This window comes from Bufo bufo, chromosome 6, assembly GCF_905171765.1.
Source record: "Bufo bufo chromosome 6, aBufBuf1.1, whole genome shotgun sequence".
NCBI lineage: Eukaryota > Metazoa > Chordata > Amphibia > Anura > Bufonidae > Bufo > Bufo bufo.
Genome location: NC_053394.1, coordinates 349,247,798 through 349,274,075, shown reverse-complemented (window position 1 = coordinate 349,274,075; position 26,278 = coordinate 349,247,798). Strand labels below are relative to the sequence as shown.

The 26,278-nt window shown below is 46.3% G+C and overlaps 1 protein-coding gene across 2 annotated transcripts in view; it reads left to right on the top strand.

Moving 5' to 3' along the window:
* Positions 1-12,677: 12,677 nt before the first annotated feature.
* ZNF335 (zinc finger protein 335) overlaps positions 12,678-26,278 on the top strand; it is a 96,066-nt gene continuing 82,465 nt past the window's right edge. The window contains exon 1 of one of the 2 annotated variants that reach the window (XM_040436636.1): positions 12,678-12,800. The gene's annotated coding sequence lies outside the window, so the exon portion shown is untranslated. Of the gene's footprint in view, positions 12,816-26,278 lie in introns of both variants that reach the window. The other variant, XM_040436637.1, reaches the window with a different exon arrangement.

The window sequence follows — 26,278 nt, the reverse complement described above, 5'->3', positions numbered from 1 at the left end:
CAGCTATGGTAGACTTGACCATATCTTCATATCTCAACAGCTGTTAGATTTTGGGCCTAAGTGCTCAATTGACACTCGCCTGTGGTCTGACCATGCACCAGTGTTTGGCCTTATCTCGTCCCAACCCTCCTGCCCCCGTCCCTTCTCATGGAGACTGAACGACAACCTGCTCTCAGACATAACCTGCTTAGCAGATACCTGAAAAGCCATATCTGACTTTATTAGTGATCATCAAACGGATTTGACCGCCCCCCCCTATTAAATGGGAGGCCCTCAAATGTGTGCTTCGTGGGGTGTTTATTTCACATGGTTCCAGACTGAAAAGGGAACGCTTCCACAAATTGAAATCCCTCTTATCTGATCTTGCCACAAAAGAAAATTTAAACAAAATTTCCCCCACTGACACTTTAAAATCGGACATTTCCTTAGTGCAACATCAAATACTGCAGATTCTAGATCAAAAATCCTTATGCTTTAGAGACAAAATTAGACACGGGTTCTTTGAATATGGTAATAAATGTGGCAGCTGGTTAGCTAGGGCCTTACATCCCCGTACTGCTTTGACTCATGTCCCATCAATTAATACACGAGCAGGAGATTCCGTATATAACCCGGTAGACATCACTGCAGAGTTCCAATCCTTTTATGCCTCCTTATATAATCTTCCAGCACCTGATCTCCCACGGGAATCTTCACATGGTGATGAGACTCGTAACTATCTAGCCCAATTTGGCCCCACCCCCATTCCTGACGAAGACGTAGTCACTTTGGAAGATGATTTTACTCATCCTGAGCTAGAATCAGTGATCAAGAATCTGAAGAATGGGAAATCCCCGGGCCCTGATGGGATGACCTCTCAGTTTTATAAAATCCTTTGCGAGGACCTTACACCTTTATTGGTCGAAACCTTTAATTCCATTTCACCAGATTGCCCATTTACACGTCAAGCTCTTCAAGCACATATCACAGTCATTCCTAAACCAGGTAGAGACCCAGCTTCTTGCTCCAATTACAGGCCTATCTCCTTGCTCAATGTGGATCTCAAAATGTATGCCAAGCTTTTGGCTCTGAGGCTCCACCCCCACATTCCAGGTTGTATCCACAAAGAGCAAGTGGGATTTGTACCAAGACGGGAAGCCCGAGATAATACACCTAAAACGTTAGGATTGATAGCAAGAGCACAACAGTCCAAAATTCCGCTATGCCTTCTCGCTGTAGACGCAGAAAAGGCGTTTGATAGGGTAAGTTGGCGGTTCTTAGAGGAAACTCTGCGCCACATTGGCCTAGGAGACAGAATGATTCATAGGATATTAGCCCTTTATTCCTCCCCTTCGGCCTGTGTTCGTGTTAATGGGCTTCTGTCTGCCCCTTTTGAGATCCGAAATGGAACACGTCAAGGATGCCCCTTGTCACCTTTTTTGTACACTCTTGTGATGGAATCCCTAGCGAATGCACTTAGGGCAAATCCTTCTATTTCGGGTCTCAGACTTGGTAATACGGAACACAAACTGTCTCTGTTTGCAGACGACCTGCTTATATATTTGACCTCTCCCAGGATAGGCTTGCCTTCGATTCTCCGTGAATTTGACCTCTTTGGTCACCTTAGCAACTTTAAAGTCAATGTGCAAAAATCAGAGATATTGAACGTTAACATATCCCAGCGGGAAGCGGATTTTCTGAAGGGTTCTTTCTCCTTTAAGTGGACCTCCCAGCACATTAAATACTTAGGAGTATACATACCAGCGAACTTGACACATGTTTTTATGCTTAACTATTTGCCCCTGCTTAGATCCATTGAATCCAGTATCCATAAATGGACTCCGCTCCAGATCTCCTGGTTTGGGAGGATTAATGTGGTGAAAATGGACATTTTACCGCGTCTCCTATATTTATTCCAGACGATCCCATGTAAAATCCCCTTAACCTATTTTGCCAGGATCAGGAGAGCGGTTTCGGTCTTTGTATGGAAAGCGCCCAGGGCTAGACTTAGTTACAGTCTGATATCTCGTTCTAAAGCTTTAGGAGGTACGGGACTGCCAAACTTCATCTCATATTATAGAGCGACAATCATGAATTGTGTGCTCGATCTGTGTCACAACTGCTCTACTAAACTATGGGTGGAAATTGAACATGAAATGGCACCGCATTTGGCCACTGGAATCTTTTGGCTATTCCCTACTTCCTTAAATACATTGCCTAACTCGCAATCTTCGATGCTTCTCTATACTTTAGCTAGGCTTTGGACTAAATTTGCGGTCAAACTTGGCCTTATACAGTCTCCTGGTCCTCTCACATTACTCACGGGTCATACAGATCTTCCCATAGGTTTGAATCAGCTCCCAGCCCTGGGACACCGAAACAGACATCCAACTAAATTGATGGACGTCTATAAACAGAATGGCCAACTCCCTCTTGAAGACCTCTCCCACATTATACCTTCGTGTCCTGGACGCTGGCTCCTCTATTTTCAGCTACGGAGCTTTATTAAATCCCTGATGCCTGGATTGCAGTCATATCCCCCCTTAACTGAATTTGAGAAAATGAGTACAGCAAGCTCAGCTCCTGACCATGCTATATCTCTACTATATGCCATGTTGAACTCTGGGGAGAAGGGGGACTCTTCCACAAGGACTCAAGGAGCTAAATCTAAATTCATGTCTGATTGGGAATCGGAACTGTGATCCACCTTCTCGGCAGACCAATGGTCTAGATCACTCCTCTTCACTCATAAGTTAACTGTGTCATGTAATTTACAGGAACTTAACTACAAAATCCTTACCAGATGGTATAGGACCCCAGGACGACTACGCCAATTCTACCCCCAGGTGCCAGATGTATGCTGGAGGTGTCTTGCTGCAAAAGGCTCAATGACACATATCTGGTGGGACTGCCCGGGTGTAGCCCCCCTGTGGCGAGATGTCTTTATCTTATATAATTACTTATACAAGGCTACTGTTACGCCTTCACCAGCGATGGCTCTCCTATCCATGTTCCCAGGGCGGATTTCACAGGTTAAGAAGGGTGCCCTTCGCTAGTTTATCCTAGCTATGAGACAGATAATCCCCCGTCAATGGAGGTCTACGGAGAGTCTTTTGAGAGTGACCTGGTCTAACGCCCTAGACACACTAGTTCATATGGAGGAGTAAAGTGCTGTGAACACAGAGTCTGCTTCGGCTTTCTGGAGGATTTGGGACCCATGGAGCCAGTTTCGTACCTACACGACCTTCCATGATTGGTTGACAACGGGTATCATTCCGGATAGCGGTTCCTGAAGTAATACCCACGGTAGGGTCCTCCCATTCTATACCCCTCCTCTCCCCTTGCTTTTGTCTATGTCAGGTCTTGGTTTGTCACGTCTTGTGATGTACGTCCTTGTCTTATGTGGTTGTTTATCTAGGAACTAGAGAATGTATACCATATGTGCTCTTATCCTCAATTCCAGAAGTCCCCATTGGCTTGTTACTTGCCAGTCATGTTTTGTATAGCTATGTATAGCTATTTATAGACTGTACTACTACCTCTGATTCATTTGTATGGCCAGTTGTCGGCCTCTGCATTTCCTTTGTACATGTATTGGATATACTTGCTCATTATTCATTTATATGCTTCAATAAAATAATGATTGAACCGTAGAAGAAGAAGAAGATTCAGTATATCTGAATCCGGGCAGTCTCGCACAATGATTGACAGCCTGCTGGAATTAACATATGAATGCCACTCCAATTAATATATACCATGCTCCTTCTCGCGGTGGCATCTGCTGGCTTCTTTCAATTAGAGGATGCCCTTTTTTTTTTTTAAAGAGGTCTGTCGCCATGACAGATCCCATTATAGCTAGAACTACCTGCAGATTTATGCCTTATTACATTATGAAATCGCATCCCTGATAAATTCTAAACAGTTGATCCTGGTTTTCTACAGTCAGAACGTTTTTGCTAAAGCCATGGTGAAATGTCGTCGTGGTGCTCAGCTATTGGAGGGGCTGGAGCAATATCGGAGATGATGCATTTGTTCAACCAAATGTTGTATTAAAGATTCAATAGATGGCTCCTTTGAGAATGTCTCACTAGTTCCATCCATATGGTTCTATCACAAAATCAGTAAGTAGAGGTAGGACGGTCATACACAACAGATGAACGTTGGGCAACCCCCCTTCCTCCCAATTTTGGTAGATCAACCATCTAAGACTACTTTGACACCAACGTTAGAAGACATCTGGCTTCGCCTGGACTATACCGTGGTGTACAGCAACTTTTGTCCGGCCGAATCCCATCATATATGCTTGGGAGCGCCGGGTCTCCACAGGCAGGCAAGACTTTCTGGAGAACTCAGGCAGGCTGTTCTCTGCCAGAACCGTCTTCCGGATGTCTCTAAGGGCTGTATTACACCAACAGATTATCTGACCAATATCTGTCCAATCAGAACTATAGTTGGTGTATATAACAAAAGATCTTTGTGTGTAATTGGCCATCTGACCAATGGTTGGTCAGAAAATCTGTTGGTGTAATACAGCCCTAATGCTGGTAGGAAACTAGCAGACTCTTCCCTGATGGCAGAGAAAAGAAGAGTTGGGCACATTGGATTTCATTATAATGTTATCTCAAGGGTGATAAGCTGCCCCCCCCCCCCCCCCCCCCCGAACATTAAGAGCACATGCATGTGTACGGGGAGGTAGCAGTAATATCGGCCAAACAGCTTTGTAAGGTGTATGGACATCTTTATTCATCCTTGCCTCATCTGGCATGGTGGTTGCACCAACAGAGACATTCACTTATGTGCCTCAGGGGAGAAGAACACCCAGCACAGGGCTACTTGAATAAAGTTTGACTGAACATTAAAAAGTAAGACATAGAAATGGTCTGTAAGATGCCTTGTTCTATGGCGCTCTCCGTAAGGAGAAACAGTATCTCCAAGATGTACATATATTAGCTTTCTAAACATAGAAATCCACTCTTCTCATTATGGTAAGGCTATAGTAAGTAGTGTATATGATATGTACATGCTAGGACACATTTCTGCCCTCAGCATACTGATGTCTAGCCGTGTCAATCAAGGTGAGGGGGGAGTGTGCAGAGCACAGGGGTGTTGAGGATGTCATGATATTAATGTGAAGCCATTACAATATGGCGCTGGTATCTAGATGTTTATATAGTTTACATACCATAGTTTGCAAAATAATGCACAGATGCCAAGTGTTATATTTTTTCTTCTTTTTGTACTTTAGCCAATGAAACAATGGCATGAGGCTCAGTAGAGGAATGCCCTCTCTCATGATATATAAACTGATTAACTTCCTGCAAGGTGTCAGTGTGGTCCTTCCATGCATGATAAACTAACAGCTTGTAATTTGGAGCAGATAGTTAGGCCTCATGCACATGACCGTTGTTTGCTTCCGCGTCCGTTCCGCCGATTTTAGCGTTTCAGGTGCGGATCCATTCATTTCTATGGAGCCGTTGAAAATGCGGCTAGTGCACCGTTTGCCATCCGTGATCCGTGGTTCCAGTCCGTCAAAAAAATAGAACCTGTCCTATTATTTCCGTGGAAAGCGGTTCACGGACCCATTCAAGTCAATGGGACCACAAAAAAAACGCGGAGGCACACAAGATTGTCATCCGCGTACTCGTGTCCGCGTTCGTTTTATTCCTATCATTTGCATGGCAAACCTGTCTTAGACTTTTTTTTACATTCCTTTATGTCTGGTGGTCCTCCAAAAATAAAGGAAGACACACGGAAACAAAAACGGAAACGGATCACGGAACAACGGAACCCCATTTTGCGGAACGGAACGCAACAACAGTCGTGTGCATGAGGCCTTAATAAGACAGCACAGCTTGTGTGCATCCAAAACAGATGGCGCCAGGAGTGTTACAAAACAGTGCTCTGAGGAGTCAGCCCTGCCCCCTGGTGCTCCAACATGCTTATTTGCATATGAATAAAGCGCAGATATCTCGGCAGCTGTTTAAAGGGTTTCTATCACTTCATATGACATAATTAGCTGGCAGACACTAGCGATCTGCTAGTGTCTGCTCTGGCCAACCATCCTACTATAATCACTTGTGGGGCAACGGTTTTGCTAAAAAACTAACTTTTATAAATATGCTAATGAGCCTCTAGGTGCTATGTGGGCGTCATTAGCACCTAGAGGCTCCGTCTACCTTCATACACAGCGGCCGCCCAGCACGTCCCTCCAGCCCGCCCATGTCCTCCTCCGTGTGACGCAGCGGCCGAATTCTCGCGCATGCGCCGTGCGCGGCTGTATTCGGCGCATTAGAGATGTCTGAGCTCGGAGCGGTCAGACATTCAATGCGCATGCGCGGCTGTATTCGGCGCATGCGCATTGAATGTCTGACAGCTCCGAGCTCAGACATCTCTAATGCGCCGAATACAGCCGCGCACGGCGCATGCGCGAGAATTCGGCCGCTGCGTCACACGGAGGAGGACATGGGCGGGCTGGAGGGACGTGCTGAGCGGCCGCTGTGTATGAAGGTAGACGGAGCCTCTAGGTGCTAATGACGCCCACATAGCACCTAGAGGCTCATTAGCATATTTATAAAAGTTAGTTTTTTAGCAAAACCGCTGCCCCACAAGTGATTATAGTAGGATGGTTGGCCAGAGCAGACACTAGCAGATCGCTAGTGTCTGCCAGCTAATTATGTCATATGAAGTGATAGAAACCCTTTAACATACAGACAAAAAGTATCACTTTAATCAGCATGATCAACCCTACCAGGCAGTATGCCTGGTTTAAGATTGATCATGCTGACAGACCCTGCCTCGCCTGTTCAAAGATACATAATAGGCTATGCTTCCGTGGTGTCACCACAGACCCACTGACGTGTGAAAGAAGTCTCAGTATGAAACATTCAATAGGGATGGGAAGCTAGGGCCTTCAGTTAAAAGGGTTTTCCAAGATCTTATAACTGATGACCTGTACTGGATAGGGCATAAGTATCTGATCGACATCCAGGACCTCCACTGATCAGCATTTGAGAAGGCATCGGAGCTCGCAGTAGTGCCGCAGTCTTCTCCCTGCTCACCAAGCACAGCACCGTACATTATATAGTGGCTGTGCGTGGTATCGTAGACTAGCCCCATTCACTTCAATGGGGCTGACCTACGCCTAGACCAGTGATGGCGACTCTTTTAGAGACGAGTGCTCAAACTGCAACACACAACCCACTTATTTATTACAAAGTGCCAAGACAGCAATTTAACCTGAATACTGAAAAATACCGCACAAGTTAAAGTGCAACTGTCATACATTTTATTTATTTTTGTAATGTGTAGGGGCAGTGGTACTGACCATTTTTGCAATATACACTGCTCAAAAAAATAAAGGGAACGCAAAAATAACACATCCTAGATCTGAATTAATTAAATATTTTTCTGAAATACTTTGTTCTTTACATAGTTGAATGTGCTGACAACAAAATCACACAAAAATTAAAAAATGGAAATCAAATTTTTTAACCCATGGAGGTCTGGATTTGGAGTCACACTCAAAATTAAAGTGGAAAAACACACTACAGGCTGATCCAACTTTGATGTAATGTCCTTAAAACAAGTCAAAATGAGGCTCAGTAGTGTGTGTGGCCTCCACGTGCCTGTATGACCTCCCTACAACGCCTGTGCATGCTCCTGATGAGGTGGCGGACGGTCTCCTGAGGGATCTCCTCCCAGACCTGGACTAAAGCATCTGCCAACTCCTGGACAGTCTGTGGTGCAACGTGACGTTGGTGGATAGAGCGAGACATGATGTCCCAGATGTGCTCAATTGGATTCAGGTCTGGGGAACGGGCGGGCCAGTCCATAGCATCAATGCCTTCGTCTTGCAGGAACTGCTGACACACTCCAGCCACATGAGATCTAGCATTGTCTTGCATTAGGAGGAACCCAGGGCCAACCGCACCAGCATATGGTCTCACAAGGGGTCTGAGGATCTCATCTCGGTACCTAATGGCAGTCAGGCTACCTCTGGCGAGCACATGGAGGGCTGTGCGGCCCTCCAAAGAAATGCCACCCCACACCATTACTGACCCAATGCCAAACCGGTCATGCTGGAGGATGTTGCAGGCAGCAGAACGTTCTCCACGGCGTCTCCAGACTCTGTCACATGTGCTCAGTGTGAACCTGCTTTCATCTGTGAAGAGCACAGGGCGCCAGTGGCGAATTTGCCAATCTTGGTGTTCTCTGGCAAATGCCAAACGTCCTGCACGGTGTTGGGCTGTAAGCACAACCCCCACCTGTGGACGTCGGGCCCTCATATCACCCTCATGGAGTCTGTTTCTGACCGTTTGAGCAGACACATGCGGCGGACGTAGCGGTCCTGCTGATGGGTTGTTGCCCTCCTACGGCCTCCTCCACGTCTCCTGATGTACTGGCCTGTCTCCTGGTAGCGCCTCCATGCTCTGGACACTACGCTGACAGACACAGCAAACCTTCTTGCCACAGCTCGCATTGATGTGCCATCCTGGATAAGCTGCACTACCTGAGCCACTTGTGTGGGTTGTAGACTCCGTCTCATGCTACCACTAGAGTGAAAGCACCACCAGCATTCAAAAGTGACCAAAACATCAGTCAGGAAGCATAGGAACTGAGAAGTGGTCTGTGGTGACCACCTGCAGAACCACTCCTTTATTGGGGGTGTCTTGCTAATTGCCTATAATTTCCATCTGTTGTCTATCCCATTTGCACAACAGCATGTGAAATTGATTGTCACTCAGTGTTGCTTCCTAAGTGGACATTTTGATTTCACAGAAGTGTGATTGACTTGGAGTTACATTGTGTTGTTTAAGTGTTCCCTTTATTTTTTTGAGCAGTGTACTTTAATTACTGAAATCGTACATTTCTATTAGAAAAATAGCTCTAAAGTGGCCCATTTTGAGCCTTAGCAACGCTCCTCTGTCTTCTGTCTACATAACAGTGGAGACTTGCTAACACTGATTGTGTTATGTAAACAGAAGACTGAGGAGCGTTGCTAAAGCTCAAATGGGCCACTTTCGAGCTATTTTTCTAATAGAAATGTACGATTTCTGTCATTAAAGTATATTACAAAAATGTTTAGTATCACTGCCCCTACACATTACAAAAATAAAAAAAGAATGACAGTTACACTTTAAGCTGTGGGGGCGTGGCTTAACACAGGCCCCAGTAAGATGAATGCCCCTACTGACGCCCCCTAGTATTACAAATGTCCGATTAGTGGCCCCTAGTATTAATAATGCCCCATAAGTGGCCCCCAGTATTATAAGGCCCCCATTAGTGGCCCCAGTATTAATAAGGCCCTATTAGGGAGCCCCAGTATTAATAAGGCCCCATTAGTGACCCCCAGTATTACTAAGCCCCTGGTAGTGGCCCTCAGTATTAATAATGCCCCATTAATGGCCACCAGTATAAATAATGCCCCAGTAGTAATAAGGCCCGCATTAGTGACCCCTAGTATTCATAAGTCACCCAATAGTGGCCCCCAGTATTAATAATGCCCCATAAGTGGCCCCCAGTATAAGGCCCCCATTAGTGGCCCCCAGTATTAATAAGGCCCTATTAGGGACCCCCAGTATTAATAAGGCCCCATAAGTGACCCCCAATGATACTAAGGTAGTGGCCCTCAGTATTAATAATGCCCCATTAGTGGCCCCCAGTATAAATAATGCCCCCAGTACTAATAAGGCCCCTATTAGTGGCCCCAGTACTAATAAGGCCCCCATTAGCGGCCCCAGTATTAATAAGGCCCCCATTAGTGGCCCCCAGTTTTAATAATGCCCCATTAGTGGCACCCAGTAATAATAGGCCCGCTCCCCATTAATGGTCCCAAGTAAAATGAATGTCCCCATTCATCCTCCCATGGTATTTATTATTTTCCCTCCCTTAGTGGCTCCCAGTTTTAATAATGCCCTCATTAGAGGCCACAGTATTATTTTAAAAAAAATATATCTCATATATATAAAAATGAGTTTCTGTCTGTCTGTTCTTATGCGCGACCAAACGACTGGACCGATCTTCACCAAATTTGGCACACAGGTACATCAGGTGTCCAACCCAGCCATTTTTCTTCAGTGCTGTAGGTCAGCTTTAGGCTAGGGCTACACCACGACAATAAGTAGCACGACACATAGGGCACAACTACGCTGCTACATGCATCCATCTTGGATGGGATGGATTTTTTTCATCTGTCGTATCGCAGTATGTCGCATGTCACAGTGCGACACCATAGCCTATCATTATAAAAATTGTTGCGCGACATTGGTACGACAAAATGTCGCGCGACACATGTCGTCATGTAGCCCTAGCCTTAAAGGGGCAGGGCGCTGTGGAAGTCACTGTTAAGGGGGCAGGGGACACTATTAAAGGGGCAGGCACTGTGGAGGTCCCTGTTAAAGGGGCGTTCACTGTGGATGTTACTGTTAAGGGGGCACGCCGCTGTGGAGGTCACTGTTAGGCCCCTTTCACACGGGCGAGTATTCCGCGCGGATGCGATGCGTGAGTTGAACGCATTGCACCCGCACTGAATCATGACCCATTTATTTCTATGGGGCTGTGCACACGAGCGGTGATTTTCACGCATCACTTGTGCGTTGCGTGAAAATCGCAGCATGCTCCTCTTTGTGCGTTTTTCACGTAACGCAGGCCCCATAGAAATGAATAGGGTTGCGTGAAAATCGCAAGCAAGTGCAGATGCGGTGCGATTTTCACGCACGGTTGCTAGGAGACAATCGGGATGGAGACCCAATCATTATTATTTTCCCTTATAACATGGTTATAAGGGAAAATAATAGCATTCTGAATACAGAATGCATAGTACAATAGGGCTGGAGGGGTTAAAAAAAATAAAAATAAAATTTAACTCACCTTAATCCACTTGATCGCGCAGCCCGGCTTCTCTTCTGTCTCCTTCTTTGCTGATTGCAGGAAAAGGACCTGTGGTGACGTCACTCCTTTCATCACATGATCCATCACATGATCTTTTACCATGGTGATGGATCATGTGATGACCGGAGTGACGTCACCACAGGTCCTTTTCCTGCAATCAGCAAAGAAGGAGACAGAAGAGAAGCCGGACTACGCGAGCAAGTGGACTAAGGTGAGTTTCATTTTTTAACCCCTCCAGCGCTTGTACTATGCATTCTGTATTCAGAATGCTATTATTTTCCCTTATAACCATGTTATAAGGGAAAATAATACAATCTACAGAACACCGATCCCAAGCCCGAACTTCTGTGAAGAAGTTCGGGTTTGGGTACCAAACATGCCGATTTTTCTCACGCGAGTGCAAAACGCATTATAATGTTTTGCACTCGCGCGGAAAAATCGTGCATGTTCCTGCAACGCACCCGCACCTTTTCCCGCAATGCCCGTGTGAAAGAGGCCTTAAGTCAGCAGGGTACTGTGGAGGTCACTGTTAAGGGAACGGGGTACTGTGGCAGTCACTGTTTAAGGGATGGGTGCTGTGGAGGTCTTTGTTAAGGGGGCAGGGAACAGTGGAGGTCACAGATAAGGGGACGGTCCCCTATAGAGGTCAGTGTTAAGGGGCGGAGTGCTGTATAGGTCACTGTTAAGGGGGCGGGCCCCTGAGGTCAATGTCAAGGGAGTGGTATGCTGTGAAACTCACTGTTAAAGGGGCGGGCTGCTGTGAAGGTCAAAGTTAAGGGGATGGGCTGCTGTGGAGGTCCCATTTTAAGGAGGCGGGGCACTGTGGGGGGTCAGTGTTAAGGGGTAAGGGGCTGTAGCGTCCTCCTTTCTTGCCCCTGAAATCTCGCGCAGCCGCAGTATCGCCGACTGCCTGCGCCTGTTCTATACTACGTCTCCAGTGTCACTGGGCATGCGCCGAGCCCAGTGACGCAATCAGAGCACTGTTGCCTCAGGAGCCGTAGTATAGAACAGGCGCAGGCAGTCAGCGATACTGCGGCTGCGCGAGGTTTCAGGGGCAAGAAAGGAGGACACAAGGATGGTGGGGTGAATAAATTACATGACGTAGCGGAGGGGGCGCTGCCGTTCGGCTCCGATGTGGAAGTAAGTTAATTTATGAGGAGGCGTGCTGGGCTTGAAATAAAGGCGGGCTGGGAACTGCAGGGGGGGCGTTGCTGGGCACTAGAGGAGCGGAATAACGCCCCTCTGGGCACCTTGAAGCTTAATTAGCATATTTGAAAAATCGCTTTTTTTTTTAAATCAAAATGAAAACCTGAATAAAAGAAAGAAGACCCTTGCTGGAATGAAGGTAGTTTATTGAACATTGCTATGTTAACAGTTTAATATGCTCAAACTAGGTGACAGATTCCCTTTAAGCCATTATAATAAGTGTTTATCAGCCTCAATGAAAGACAGAGTTGTCACTAAAAAATAAGCAGAAATCTATAATTAATATAATTAAAGCCTGTCCTCCCTATCTGCAGCATGTACATCAATCTAAGTGGTTTCTGATTGTAACCATTCCTGCCCAAATCAATCATGGCGGCGGAAAGCCGTGCTTTACCATTGACGTCATCAGATCGAAACCATAAGCCTACTCGGAGGCCCTGTAGTATCCCTCCGCCATTTGACTAACTATAGTCCCATCTAGTCTTTCGTAGCAGGACTGTGCAAGTTCATTACAGAAATTATATGTGAAGCGTAAATGAAAGCGCAACGCATGGTGCCCGTGAGGAAACGAACAGCGTTTACGCCTTATGTAGATCCGGGCGGAGGGATCCGTTGGTGTCTTTGTAGGTGCCGGAGTAAACATCGCAACAAGTCCCTTGGCCAGCGTGAACCTACCGGAGGCGATAGTGGCCGTAAAATAACGGCGAAGAGACGCGTGGAGGACGGTATGGAGTCGTTCGGTGTGTTTGTTATCTTGTCTAAATGTCTCACAGATGGTTGCAGCAAAATGGCGGCGAAACGAAAGGCAGGCAGTTGTGGGGCAGCCCGGAGGAGAGGACCCCGGGGGGAGTGAGGGACCGTGGTAAAAGCAGTGAGGAGAAGCGCTCCTTGTGACCCTGAGTCAGGGTGGAAGTAGAATGAGTGTTTTATGTGTCCAGGGACTGTAAGAAGTCCTCGGGGTGTAATAACTACTACCAGAACATGCTGGGAGTTATAGTCCTGCAGCACCTGGAGAGTCCTAGGCTGTACTCTGCTGGGTGACAGGTCCCTACCCTCCTGGTTTCTCTATACTTGGGGTGTATTCACACATTCCGGCTGATAACTGCATGGATGGGCCTCGTGCACACGACCGGATCCGTATTTCAGTCCGCAAACCTCCGATCGGCAAAATCCGGGTCCCTTTCTGCGCTTTCAGTCCCATCACTAGGAAGGACTGTTCTCATCCGCAATGCGGACCAGAAGCGCACATGGTCCGTGCGGTCTCGCGACGTTTTCTGTGGTTTTACAGTGTGGTTATTATCCACGTAATGTTTACACGGAAACGTAAAAGAAATGTAAGGCCTCGTGCACACGAATGTATGTATTTTGCGGTCCGCAAAAAATATGGATGACGTCCGTTTGCATTCTGTATTTTGCAGAACGGAACAGCCGACCCCTAATAGAACAGTCCTATCCTTGGCCGTAATGCGGACAACAATAGGACATCTTCTGTTTTTTTTGCAGAACAGACATGCGGAAGTAACTTCCATTTTTTTTTTTTTGCGAGCCCATTGAAACGAATTGGTCCGCAAAAAAAAAAACAGAATGGACAACGAAAGAAACTATGTTTGTGTGCGTGAGGCCTAATTCTTACTTGACAACTCCTGTGGTTTGTAAATAAGGGCATATGAGCCTTGACTCCCAACCCAAACCCGCGTGGGACCACCCATTTATGGATGGGGCGAACATAAGCCCAGCCCATTGACTGCCGAGGACAGCCCGATATTTGCCGGGACTACATCTGAAAATTAGGGACAGTCCCTGCAGATTCGGGAGTGTTGGCAAAAACGGTAATCGCCCTGTCGCACATAGTGGCCGCCGCGCAGCCGCAGTTTAGCTGAAAGCAGCCGAGCCACGAAGATTTCTAATGAAAGTAATGGGATTTCCTGTGGATAGGGGGTACGTTGTCATAATGGGACAGCCCCTTTAGGCCTTTTTTTCCCGCGCGGGCACAATGCGTGAAGTGAACGCATAGCACCCGCACTGAATCCTGATTCATTCATTTCAATGGGTCTGTGTACATGAGCGTATTTTTTCACCCATCAGTTCTGCGCTGCGTGAGAATCGCAGCATGTTCTATAGTCTCCGTTTTTCACGCAGCCCTGGCCCCATAGAAATTAATGGGGCTTCGACAAAAAGCGGGTTTTGCTTTTACAGCTTTCACTATGTGCTAAAAATGATGCTGAAAAATGACTTTTTTATTGTGCAGGTCAGTAGGATGATGGAGAGATTGGGGGTCATTTATCAAACTGGTGTAAAGTAGAACTGGTTTAGTCGCCCATAGCAACCAATCAGATTCCACCTTTCATTTTCCAAAGGAACTGTCCAAAATAAAGAGTAATCTGGTTGCTATGGGCGACTAAGTCACTTCTACTTTACACCAGTTTGCTAAATTACCCCAATTGTTTTTCTTATAGTTTTACTAGTTAAAAAAAACGTTAAAAATTTCTTTTGTGTCGCTATATTCTGACAGCCATAGCTCTTTTACATTTCCGTCTTCAGAGCGGTGTCGGGGCTTGCTTTATTGTGGATGGGCTGTAGTTTCTATTGCTACCAGTTAGGGATACAAATTACTTTTTCACCACTTTTTATTCAGTTTTGTGGGTTTTGGCTTTGGGATTTTCCCGGCGTTCACAGTGCAGGATGAATACTTTTATATCGTAATTCGCTCGGGTATATTTTATCTATTTCATCTAATGTTTGTGTGTTGTTAAAAGACATTGACAGTATCCCCCATAACAGTGAACTCCACAGACCCCCCGCCCCTTAACACTGCCCCCCCTCCCCCACAGTGCCCCGCCACTTTAAAATGGGACCTCCACACTCCCACTTCTCCCATACCCCCAGACCTGATGACTGGCACGGTGGAGGAGTAGGCATACTACTTTCTACACAGTGCACATTTCAGGTCATTCCCCCTGTACCCTCTCTCACATTTCCCTCTTTTGAGGTTTACACCATTAGACTCTTCCATCCATTCACCCTGAAAGTTGCAATTGTCTATCGTCCCCCAGGCTCCCCCCACCAATTTCTGGATCACTTTGCAGCTTGGCTTCCTTCACTTCGTATCTTCTGAATCACCAACTCTTATTATGGGTGATTTTAATATTCCGATTGATGATCCCATCAGCCCCTCACTTTCTCTCTTTAACCTCCTCTCTTGGCCTATCACAACTTACTTCCTCTGCCACGCATGAACAGGGCAATTTACTTGATCTAGTCTTCTTCCGTCATTGCTCAGTCTCAAACTTAAAGGGGTTCTGCACTTTCATTTAACTGATGAGCTTCTGATCGGCGGGGGTCCGACACCCGGGACCCCTGCCGATCAGCTGTTTGAGAAGGCAGCGGAGCTCCAGCAGCGGCGCGGCCTTCTCACTGTTTACCGCTGGCCCACTGACGTCACGACTAGTATCAACTAGCGTGGGCGCGGCTAAGCTCTGTTCACTTGAATGGAGCTTAGCCGCGTACACGCTAGTTGATACTAGTCGTGACGTCAGTGGGCCGGCGGTAAACAGTGAGAAGGCCGCACCGCTGCTGGAGCTCCGCTGCCTTCTCAAACAGCTGATCGGCGGGGGTCCCGGGTGTCGGACCCCCGCCGATCAGAAGCTGATGATCTATCCAGAGGATAGATCATCAGTTAAATGAAAGTGCAGAACGCCTTTAAGTAACTTATCCTTACCACTTTCTGACCACAATCTTCTTTCATTTACCATAAAGACCTCTCACTTTTCTCATGGCAACCCTACTGTTCACATGTACAGACACCTACACACCATTAACTGCCAGCAACTTATTAACACCCTACAACTAGCTCTTACCCCAATCACTTCCCTCCCCGTCCAGCCGTGGCTGCCAATCATTACAACCAGACCCTCAAAACCACCCTAGATGAAGTTGCTCCAATATCAATCTGACCCTCTCGACACAGAACACGGCAACCCTGGCACACACCTGAAACACGTTTTCTCCAGCGCTGCTCCAGATGTGCAGAACGCTTATGGAGAAAATCGCGAATATCAGCAGACTTCCTCCATTATAAATTTATGCTCAAAACATACAATTCGGCTCTCAACAGTGCCAAACAAAAGTATTTCACCTCTCTCATCTCCTCACTCTCAAATAACCTAAAACGACTCTTTGACACTTTTCATTCCCTTCTAAGCCCTAAAGTTCCAGAACCTGTCACTGACCTCTGCTCTGATGGCATGGCCACTTACTTCAGAGACAAGATTGGCAGTATCCGGCAGGAAATAATCTCCCAGTCCCCAAATAATTTCAATCCTCTTCCCTCCAGTTCCTCCACATGCTCTCTCTCCTCTTTTAACCATAAAACAGAGGAAGAAGTCTCCAGGCTTCTCTCTTCTTCTCGACCCACAACCTGTAGCAGTGATCCTATTCCATCACACCTCCTCCAGTCCCTCTCCCCGGCTGTCATCACTCACCTAACTACAATTTTTAATCTCTCTCTCTCTCTCTCTCTCTCTCTCTCTTCTGGTATCTTTCCCTCCTCTTTCAAACACTCTATTATCACCCCACTACTAAAGAAACCATCTCTTGACCCGACCTGTGCTGCTAACTACTGACCTGTTTCTAACCTCCCCTTCATCTCTAAACTCCTTGAACGTCTTGTCTACTCTCTTAATAAGCTATCTCTCTGCAAACCCTCTTCTTGACCCCTTACAATCTGCCTTTCGCCCTGTTCACTCTACAGAAACTGCCCTTACTAAAGTGTCTAACCATCTCCTAAAAGCAAAAAGAAATGGTGACTATTCTCTACTGATTCTGCTAGATCTTTCTGCAGCGTTTGATACCGTAGACCAGGGGTGCACAACCTTTTCTGGTTGGGGGCCACATTGTCAGCCTAAACCAATCCCAAGGGCCGAAAATACAACTTAAAGGGGTATTACCAACTGAAATACTGTATTTATGGCATATTGAACATACAGTATATATCATAAATGTCTAGTTACAGTTCTAGTACTCCCATCTAATGGGAGAATACATGAAAGATACAAGTGAGCAGCATCATGGCATAGAAATACATGTCTGTTACCAGACGGTTGGGGGCCGAACAGAATGGTACCAAGGGCCGCAGGTTGTGCACCCCTGTCGTAGACCATAAACTCCTTCTCACCATGCCCCACTCAATTGGCCTTAAGGACGCTGCTCTCTCTTGGTTCTCTTCCTATCTCTCTGGCCGCTCCTTTAGTGTATCATTCGCTGGCTCTTCTCCTCTTCCTCTTGATGTTGGCGTTCCTCAGGACTCAGTACTAGGTCCTCTACTCTTCTCCCTCTATACAGCCCCCATCAGACAGACTATCAGTAGATTTGGCTTTCGATACCATCTCTATGCTGACGACACCCAACTATACACTTCATCCCCTGACATCACCCCTGCTTTACTCCAAAACACCAGTAATTGTCTGGCAGCTGTCTCTAACATCATGTCTTCTCTGTAGCTAAAACTGAACCTCTCAAAAACTGAACTTTTGTATTTCCCCCATCTACTAACTCACCTAAACTTGATATTTCAATTTTGGTCTGCGGCACTATCATAACTTCTGTGCAACATGGCCGCTGTCTTGGGGCCACATTTGACTCCGATCTTTCCTTTGTTCCCCATATTCAATCACTTACATGCTCTTGTCGTCTGGACCTCAAGAATATCGCCAGAATCCGCCCCTTTCTTACAGTGGAAACGGCAAAAACTCTTGTTGTTGCCTTGATTCATTCTCGTCTTGACTACTGCAACGCATTACTAATCGGTCTCCCTCTAACTGAACTCTCCCCCCTTCAGTCTGTTCTAAATGCTGCAGCCAGGCTCATCTATCCATCCAACCAACCGCTACACTGATGCTACACGTCTGTGCCAGTCACTTCACTGGTTGCCCATCCACCACAAAATACAGTTCAAACTTCTCACCCACAAAGATCTCCACAGTGCTGCACCTCCATACATCTCCTCCCTCATCTCCATCTACCACCCTACTCGTGCTCTCCGTTCTGTTAGCAACCTAAGATTAATAATTAATTTCTATAATTTGTACCTCTCACTCCCGTCTTCAAGACTTTTCTCGAGCTGCACCTACTCTCTGGAATACTCTGCCCCGGAATACTAGGTCAATCCACAACTTCTCTACCTTCAAACGTGCCTTAAAAACACATCTTTTCAGGCAGCCTTATCAAGCTACCTAAGATGACTTTTCCCAGACTAAACCTTTCCCCCACCAACTCCTCTGGCCTGAACTCTATCCTCTAGTAGTCCCAAACCTGAAGCAGATCGGCCGGCACCACTCCTGTCAGTTCAAAAATGGCTCAAATCCTACTTATCACAATCAACTACCTTATGTGTCACCCCCAATTCCTCATAGATCGTAAGCTCTTGCGAGCAGGGCCCTGACTCCTAGTGTTACAGTTAGTGTATATCAGCCAGTTACTTTTGTTTTGTACGTGAACCCTATAAATTTGTGTGTGTATGTATGTGTATATATATACATACATACATACATACATACATACATACATACATACATGAGATAAATAGATAGTTCGGACATTTTTGGATGCAACAATACCAATTGTGAATACTATGCAGTGCTAATTATTTTTACATGAGAGCTTGTGGGCAATGTAACCTTCTAAAGCCTCCTTCACACGTCAGTGATTGTGAGCCAAAACCAGTAGTGAAGCCTCCACAGAGATAGGTTATAAGGGAAAGCTCTGCACCTGTGCTTGGGGAGCCGCGAGAAGGCCACGGTGCTTACAGGAGCACCAGTGCCTTCTCAAACAGCTGATCGGCGGGGGTCCCGATCGTTGGACCCCCACCGATCAGATATCGATGACTAACCTCTGGCACTCCAGCTGTGGTGAAACCACGACTCCCAGCATGCTCCATTCATTTCTATGCCAAGCAAGTATACAGTCGTGGCCAAAAGTTTTGAGAATTACATAAATATTGGAAATTGGAAAAGTTGCTGCTTAAGTTTTTATAATAGCAATTTGCATATACTCCAGAATGTTATGAAGAGTGATCAGATGAATTGCATAGTCCTTCTTTGCCATGAAAATTAACTTAATCCCAAAAAAACCTTTCCACTGCATTTCATTGCTGTCATTAAAGGACCTGCTGAGATAATTTCAGTAATCGGCTGGTTAATTCAGGTGAGAATGTTGATGAGCACAAGGCTGGAGATCATTATGTCAGGCTGATTGGGTTAAAATGGCAGACTTGACATGTTAAAAGGAGGGTGATGCTTGAAATCATTGTTCTTCCATTGTTACCCATGGTGACCTGGAAAGAAACGCGTGCAGCCATCATTGCATTGCATAAAAATGACTTCACAGGCAAGGATATTGTGGCTACTAAGATTGCACCTCAATCAACAATTTATAGGATCATCAAGAACTTCAAGGAAAGAGGTTCAATTCTTGTTAAGAAGGCTTCAGGGCGTCCAAGAAAGTCCAGCAAGCGCCAGGATCGTCCCATAAAGAGGATTCAGCTGCGGGATCGGAGTGCCACCAGTGCAGAGCTTGCTCAGGAATGGCAGCAGGCAGGGGTGAGCGCATCTGCACGCACAGTGAGGCGAAGACTTTTGGAAGATGGCCTGGTGTCAAGAAGGGCAGCAAAGAAGCCACTTCTCTCCAAAAAAAAATCAGGGACAGATTGATCTTCTGCAGAAAGTATGGTGAATGGACTGCTGAGGACTGGGGCAAAGTCATATTCTCCGATGCAGCCTCTTTCCGATTGTTTGGGGCACCTGGAAAAAGGCTTGTCCGGAGAAGAAAAGGTGAGCGCTACCATCAGTCCTGTGTCATGCCAACAGTAAAGCATCCTGAGACCATTCATGTGTGGGGTTGCTTCTCATCCAAGGGAGTGGGCTCACTCACAATTTTGCCCAAAAACACAGCCATGAATAAAGAATGGTACCAAAACACCCTCCAACAGCAACTTCTTCCAACAATCCAACAACAGTTTGGTGAAGAACAATGCATTTTCCAGCACGATGGAGCACCGTGCCATAAGGCAAAAGTGATAACTAAGTGGCTCGGGGACCAAAACGTTGACATTTTGGGTCCATGGCCTCGAAACTCCCCAGATCTTAATCCCATTGAGAACTTGTGGTCAATCCTCAAGAGGCGGGTGGACAAACAAAAACCCACTAATTCTGACAAACTCCAAGAAGTGATTATGAAAGAATGGGTTGCTATCAGTCAGGAATTTGCCCAGAAGTTGATTGAGAGCATGCCCAGTCGAATTGCAGAGGTCCTGAAGAAGAAGGGCCAACACTGCAAATACTGACTCTTTGCATAAATGTCATGTAATTGTCGATAAAAGCCTTTGAAACGTATGAAGTGCGTGTAATTATATTTCACTACATGACAGAAACAACTGAAACAAAGATCTAAAAGCAGTTTAGCAGCAAACTTTGTGAAAACTAATATTTGTGTCATTCTCAAAACTTGGAGTCGTAGTTTTACCACAGGTGGAGTGCCGGAGGTAAGCCATCACAGCCCTATCCTTAGTATGGGTTATCAGTATCAAAATATTGGAAAACCCCTTTAAACTCATGCACACAAGGTTTATGACTGAAACCTCAGACGGGAACTGTGTAAAAAATAGCCTATGACGTAATGATCATGATGGTTACGGTAATCGGTCAGTAAGGCCCCTTGCAGACGAGTGCATGCGCCGTGTCACGATGTGAGTCCACAGCGCAGCTCCCCGCCTGACCTCCCAGCACTGACAGGGTCACATAGCATTATATTGATTTATGATGCTATGTAACCTTTACAGTTCTGGAATGTATTGGATAACACTGACAGCATTATGTCAGTGTCATCTAATACATTCCAGAATTTTGGTCTTGTATGAAAGCCTGCACTGTCAGCTTTCAAACAAGACCAGTTGTTTCTAGCGGCTAACATTCAGGAGATATTACTAGAGGTGGGACGAATCCAATTTTTTTCGAATCCGAATCCGAAAAGGTTCTCGAATATATCGAATCTCGAATCTTACGAATCCTGTACATAATTGTGTGAACGCACGGTGTAAGAAACAGTCAGACCGCGTCAGTTTGTCTGAACCTCCACCTCCCAGTCACGGTCGCACCCTATATGACCGCTGCTCCTATCACTACAGAACATACAGGGTAATACAGCGCCACATACCTCTTACATCCAGTGACGTCTCCTTTGATGTAGATGTTCTCTTTCCTCATCTTCTCCTTTCAGACCTTCATACCAGACACCATTTTTCGTCTCTGCAGTTTGACAAAAAAAAAATCTTAGTTTACTACTTTTCCATCATCCTCCCATCTTCTGGACAAATCATCCTAACACCCCCAATACTGTTCCGCTGTGCTCCCCAATACTATACTGCAGAAACAGATAATACCCCTGATAATACTAGTACCACACAGAGCCCCCCATATAAAATACCCCTTCTTTGTGGCCTCAGTAGATGCCCCCATAGTGCCCCCCAATAATGTGCCAATAAGAAGTGGCCCCACAGTGCCACCCAATAATGTGCCAGTAAGTGTCCCCATAGATGCCCCCCTAATCATGTGCCAGTATCAAGTGCGGAGTGCCTCTCTCCCCCCCCCCCCCCCCATGTGCCGGTATTATAGTGCCATCTCCCCCCCATGTGCCGGTATTATCGCGCCATCTCCCCCCATAATGTGCCAGTATCATAGTGCTATCTCACCCCATAATGTGCCAGTATCATAGTGCCATCTCCCCCCATAATTTGCCAGTATCATAGTTCCATCTCCCCCCATAATGTGCCAGTATAATAGTTCCATCTCCCCCCATAGTGTGCGAGTATCATAGTGCCATCTCCCCCCATAATGTGCCAGTATCATAGTGCCTCCCCCCCCCCCCCAATGTGCCAGTATCATAGTGCCTCTCACCTCTCCCCCTGGCATCCACAGATCCCCCATCCTATAACAGTGCCATCCACAGACCCCCCCCCACCCCATAACAGTGCCATCCACAGACCCCCCCCCACATAACAGTGCCATCCACAGACCCCCCCCACCCCATAACAGTACCATCCACAGACCTCCCACCCCTTAACAGTGTAATCCACAGACCCCCCATTGCCGCTCCAGTACAGTTATAAAATGTGTAATTTAATTAATAATGAATGATTCGTGCTGCCCCCTCTGTCTGTAGTACATTCAATATATCCTACTACTGATATCGTAATGCAGGCCGGCCGGGCAGACGAGCGGCAGAGTGACTGACTGACGTCACCTGCCTGCGCCGCCTGCTTTATGAATGAAGCAGGCGGCGCAGGCAGGTGACGTCAGTCAGTCACTCTGCCGCTCGTCTGCCTGGCCGGCCTGCACTACAATATCAGGAGCCCTGTAAGTTGGATATATTGAATGTACTACAACGGGGGCAGCATGAATTATTATTAATACTTAGAATTACACATTTTATAACTGTACTGGAGCGGAGGGGCCGGAGCACAGTGAACGCACCGGCCCCCAGCTCCTCCTCCCAGTCCCTCCCACCGGGATTCGTCGGATTTGTTTCAGGCAAATTACGTTGGGATTCGAGTCCACGAATCCCGCAAGATTCGAGGGATTCGTGGAGTCGACGAATCCCCCGTCCCATCTCTAGTTTTTAATAAAAGCCAATTGAAAAAATGATTTTTAGCCTAAAAGGAGTAGAATGGAAGCACTGCTAGGGTATTCACAGCCTTTTGACTATATCACGGTGCAGGTGTTGTATTGAGATGTGGTTGTCACTCTGCTTCCGTGGCATTAGGAGAACAGTCAGGAGATCTGTTTTTCTTTCTGCTTTGCTCCTCCTGGCACCATGATGATTAGTGGCGTCTGCATTTATTACCGCTCTCTGGGCAGAATTACCTCCGATTACTCTGCACAATGGACGCCTCACTTTTATATGAAACTGCATCTCATTTACATGTGAATAATAGGAGTAATGGCGTTCTCTTCGTCTGTTTCAGTTCCCACCGAAACTCGCACCGCAATTTTCCTCACAAAAGTAAGGCATTCTCTTCCAAAGAATAGCCGGATAAAGTAAAGGCTGTAGAAGAAAAATGCTATTAAAGTAAAAATAATGTGTGCTCCCAAGGCAACGTTAATGTATTTAAAGGGGTATAACCATCATGGACATCAATGTAAGTAAATGGTGCCTGATCCATTTACTCGGACACGAAAAAAAAAGGATTCGGCGCCCATTGACTTACAATGCTTTTTAGTGCCGAAACAGTCTTGTTCATTTAGGAGATAATACAACTGGATCCGTTCTGAACAGATGTGTTTTTGCTGATCCCCTGCCGGATCCAGCAAAACGCAGATGTGAAAGTAGTCTTAGGCCTCTTTCACACTTGCGTTGTCCGGATCCGGCGTGTACTCCACTTGCCGGAATTACACTCCGGATCCGGAAAAACGCAAGTGTACTGAAAGCATTTGAAGACGGAACCGTCTTCAAAATGCTTTCAGTGTTGCTATGGCAGCCAGGATGCTATTAAAGTCCTGGTTGCCATAGTAGGAGCGGGGGAGCGGTATACTTACAGTCCGTGCGGCTCCCGGGGCGCTCCAGAATGACGTCAGAGCGCCCCATGCGCATGGATGACGTGTCCAATGCGATCACGTGATCCATGCGCTTGGGGCGCCCTGACGTCACTCTGGAGCGCCCCGGGAGCCGCACGGACGGTAAGTATGCTGCTCCCCCGCTCCCCGCTACACTTTACCATGGCTGCCAGGACTTTAGCGTCCCGGCAGCCATGGTAACCATTCAGAAAAAGCTAAATGTCGGCTCCGGCAATGCGCCGAAACGACGTTTAGCTTAAGGCCGGATCCGGATCAATGCCTTTCAATGGGCATTAATTCCGGATCCGGCCTTGCGGCAAGTCTTCAGGATTTTTGGCCGGAGCAAAAAGCACAGCATGCTGCGGTATTTTCTCCGGCCAAAAAACGTTCCGTTCCGGAACTGAAGACATCCTAAACGGATTTCACTCCATTCAGAATGCATGGGGATAATCCTGATCAGGATTCTTCCGGCATAGAGCCCCGACGACGGAACTCTATGCCGGAAGAAAAGAACGCAGGTGTGAAAGAGCCCTAAGAGTGCACTTATAACTGGTGTATGGAACGGGATAAATTCCCTGTGTGGCCGGTGTCAGACAAACGAGCACATGGGAGTGTAATATCCCATCCTGGACTCTGCTGATGTATATGACAGAGTACTTTCACACTAGCGTTTTTCTTTTCTGGCACTGAGTTCCGTCCTAGGGGCTCAATAGTAACATAGTACATAAGGCCGAAAAAAGACATTTGTCCATCCAGTTCGGCCTGTCATCCTGCAAGTTGATCCAGAAGAAGGCAAAAAAAAAAAAACCCATGTGAGGTAGAAGCCAATTTTCCCCACTTTAGGGGAATAAAAAATTCCTTCCCGACTCCAATCATGCAATCAGAATAACTCCCTGGATCAACGACCCCTCTCTAGTAGCTATAGCCTGTAATATTATTATGCTCCAGAAATACATCCAGGCCCCTCTTGAATTCCTTTATTGTACTCACCATCACCACCTCCTCAGGCAGAGAGTTCTATAGTCTCACTGCTCTTACCGTAAAGAATCCTCTTCTATGTTTGTGTACAAACCTTCTTTCCTCCAGACGCAGAGGATGTCCCCTCGTCACAGTCACAGTCCTGGGGATAAATAGATGATGGGATAGATCTCTGTACTGACCCCTGATATATTTATACATATTAATTAGATCTCCCCTCAGTCGTCTTTTTTTCTAAAGTGAATAACCCTAATTTTGATAATCTTTCAGGGTACTGTAGTTACCCCATTCCAGTTATTACTTTAGTTGCCCTCCTCTGGACCTTCTCCAGCTCTGCTATGTCTGCCTTGTTCACAGGAGCCCAGAACTGTACACAGTACTCCATGTGTGGTCTGACTAATGATTTGTAAAGTAGTAGGATTATGTTCTCATCACGGGCATCTATGCCCCTTCTGATGCAACCCATTATCTTATTGGCCTTGGCAGCAGCTGCCTGACACTGGTTTTTGCAGCTTAGTTTGCTGTTTAGTAAAGTTCCTAGATCCTTTTCCATGTCAGTGTTACCGAGTGTTTTATCATTTAGTATGTACGGGTGACTTGCATTATTCCTTCCCATGTGCATAACTTTACATTTGTCAGTGTTAAACCTCATCTGCCACTTATCTGCCCAAGCCTCCAATCTATCCAGATCCCTCTGTAGTAGTATACTGTCCTCTTCAGTGTAAATTACTTTACACAGTTTAGTGTCATCTGCGAAAATTGATACTTTACTATGCAAGCCTTCTACAAGATCATTAATAAATATATTGAAGAGAATAGGGCCCAATACTGACCCCTGAGGTACCCCACTAGTGACAGTGACCCAATCTGAGTGTGTACCGTTAATAACCACCCTCTGTTTTCTATCACTCAGCCAGTTACTTACCCACACACACATGTTTTCTCCCAGTCCGAGCATTCTCATTTTATATACTAACCTTTTATGTGGTACAGTGTCAAATGCTTTGGAGAAGTCCAGATATACGACATCCATTGATTCGCCGCTGTCAAGTCTAGAACTTACCTCCTCATAGAAACTGATTAAATTAGTCTGACATGACCGATCCCTCACGAAGCCATGCTGATATGGCGTTATTTGCTTATTTCCGTTGAGATGCTCTAACATAGCATCTCTCAGAAAACCTTCAAACAGTTTACCCACAACAGATGTTAAACTTATCGGCCTATAGTTTCCAGGCTCTGTTTTTGGACCCTTTTTGAATATTGGCACCACATTTGCTATGCGCCAATACCGGAAAAGGACTGATCAGTTTAATCCCCATGCATTCTGAATGGAGAGCAATCCGTTCAGGATGCATCAGGATGTCTTCAGTTCAGTCTTTTTGACTTTTCAGGACGGAGATAATACCGTAGCATGCTGCGGTTTTATCTCCGTCCAAAATTCCGGAACACTTGCCGAAATGCTGGATCCGGCATTTTTTCCCCTTGAATTGCATTAATGCCGAGTGCTCCGGCATTGCAGTCTGCGCATGCTCAGACCGCAAAAAATGTAAAAAAATAAAAATCCCGGATCCGTTTTTCAGGATGACACCGGAGAGACAGATCCGGCATTTCAATGCATT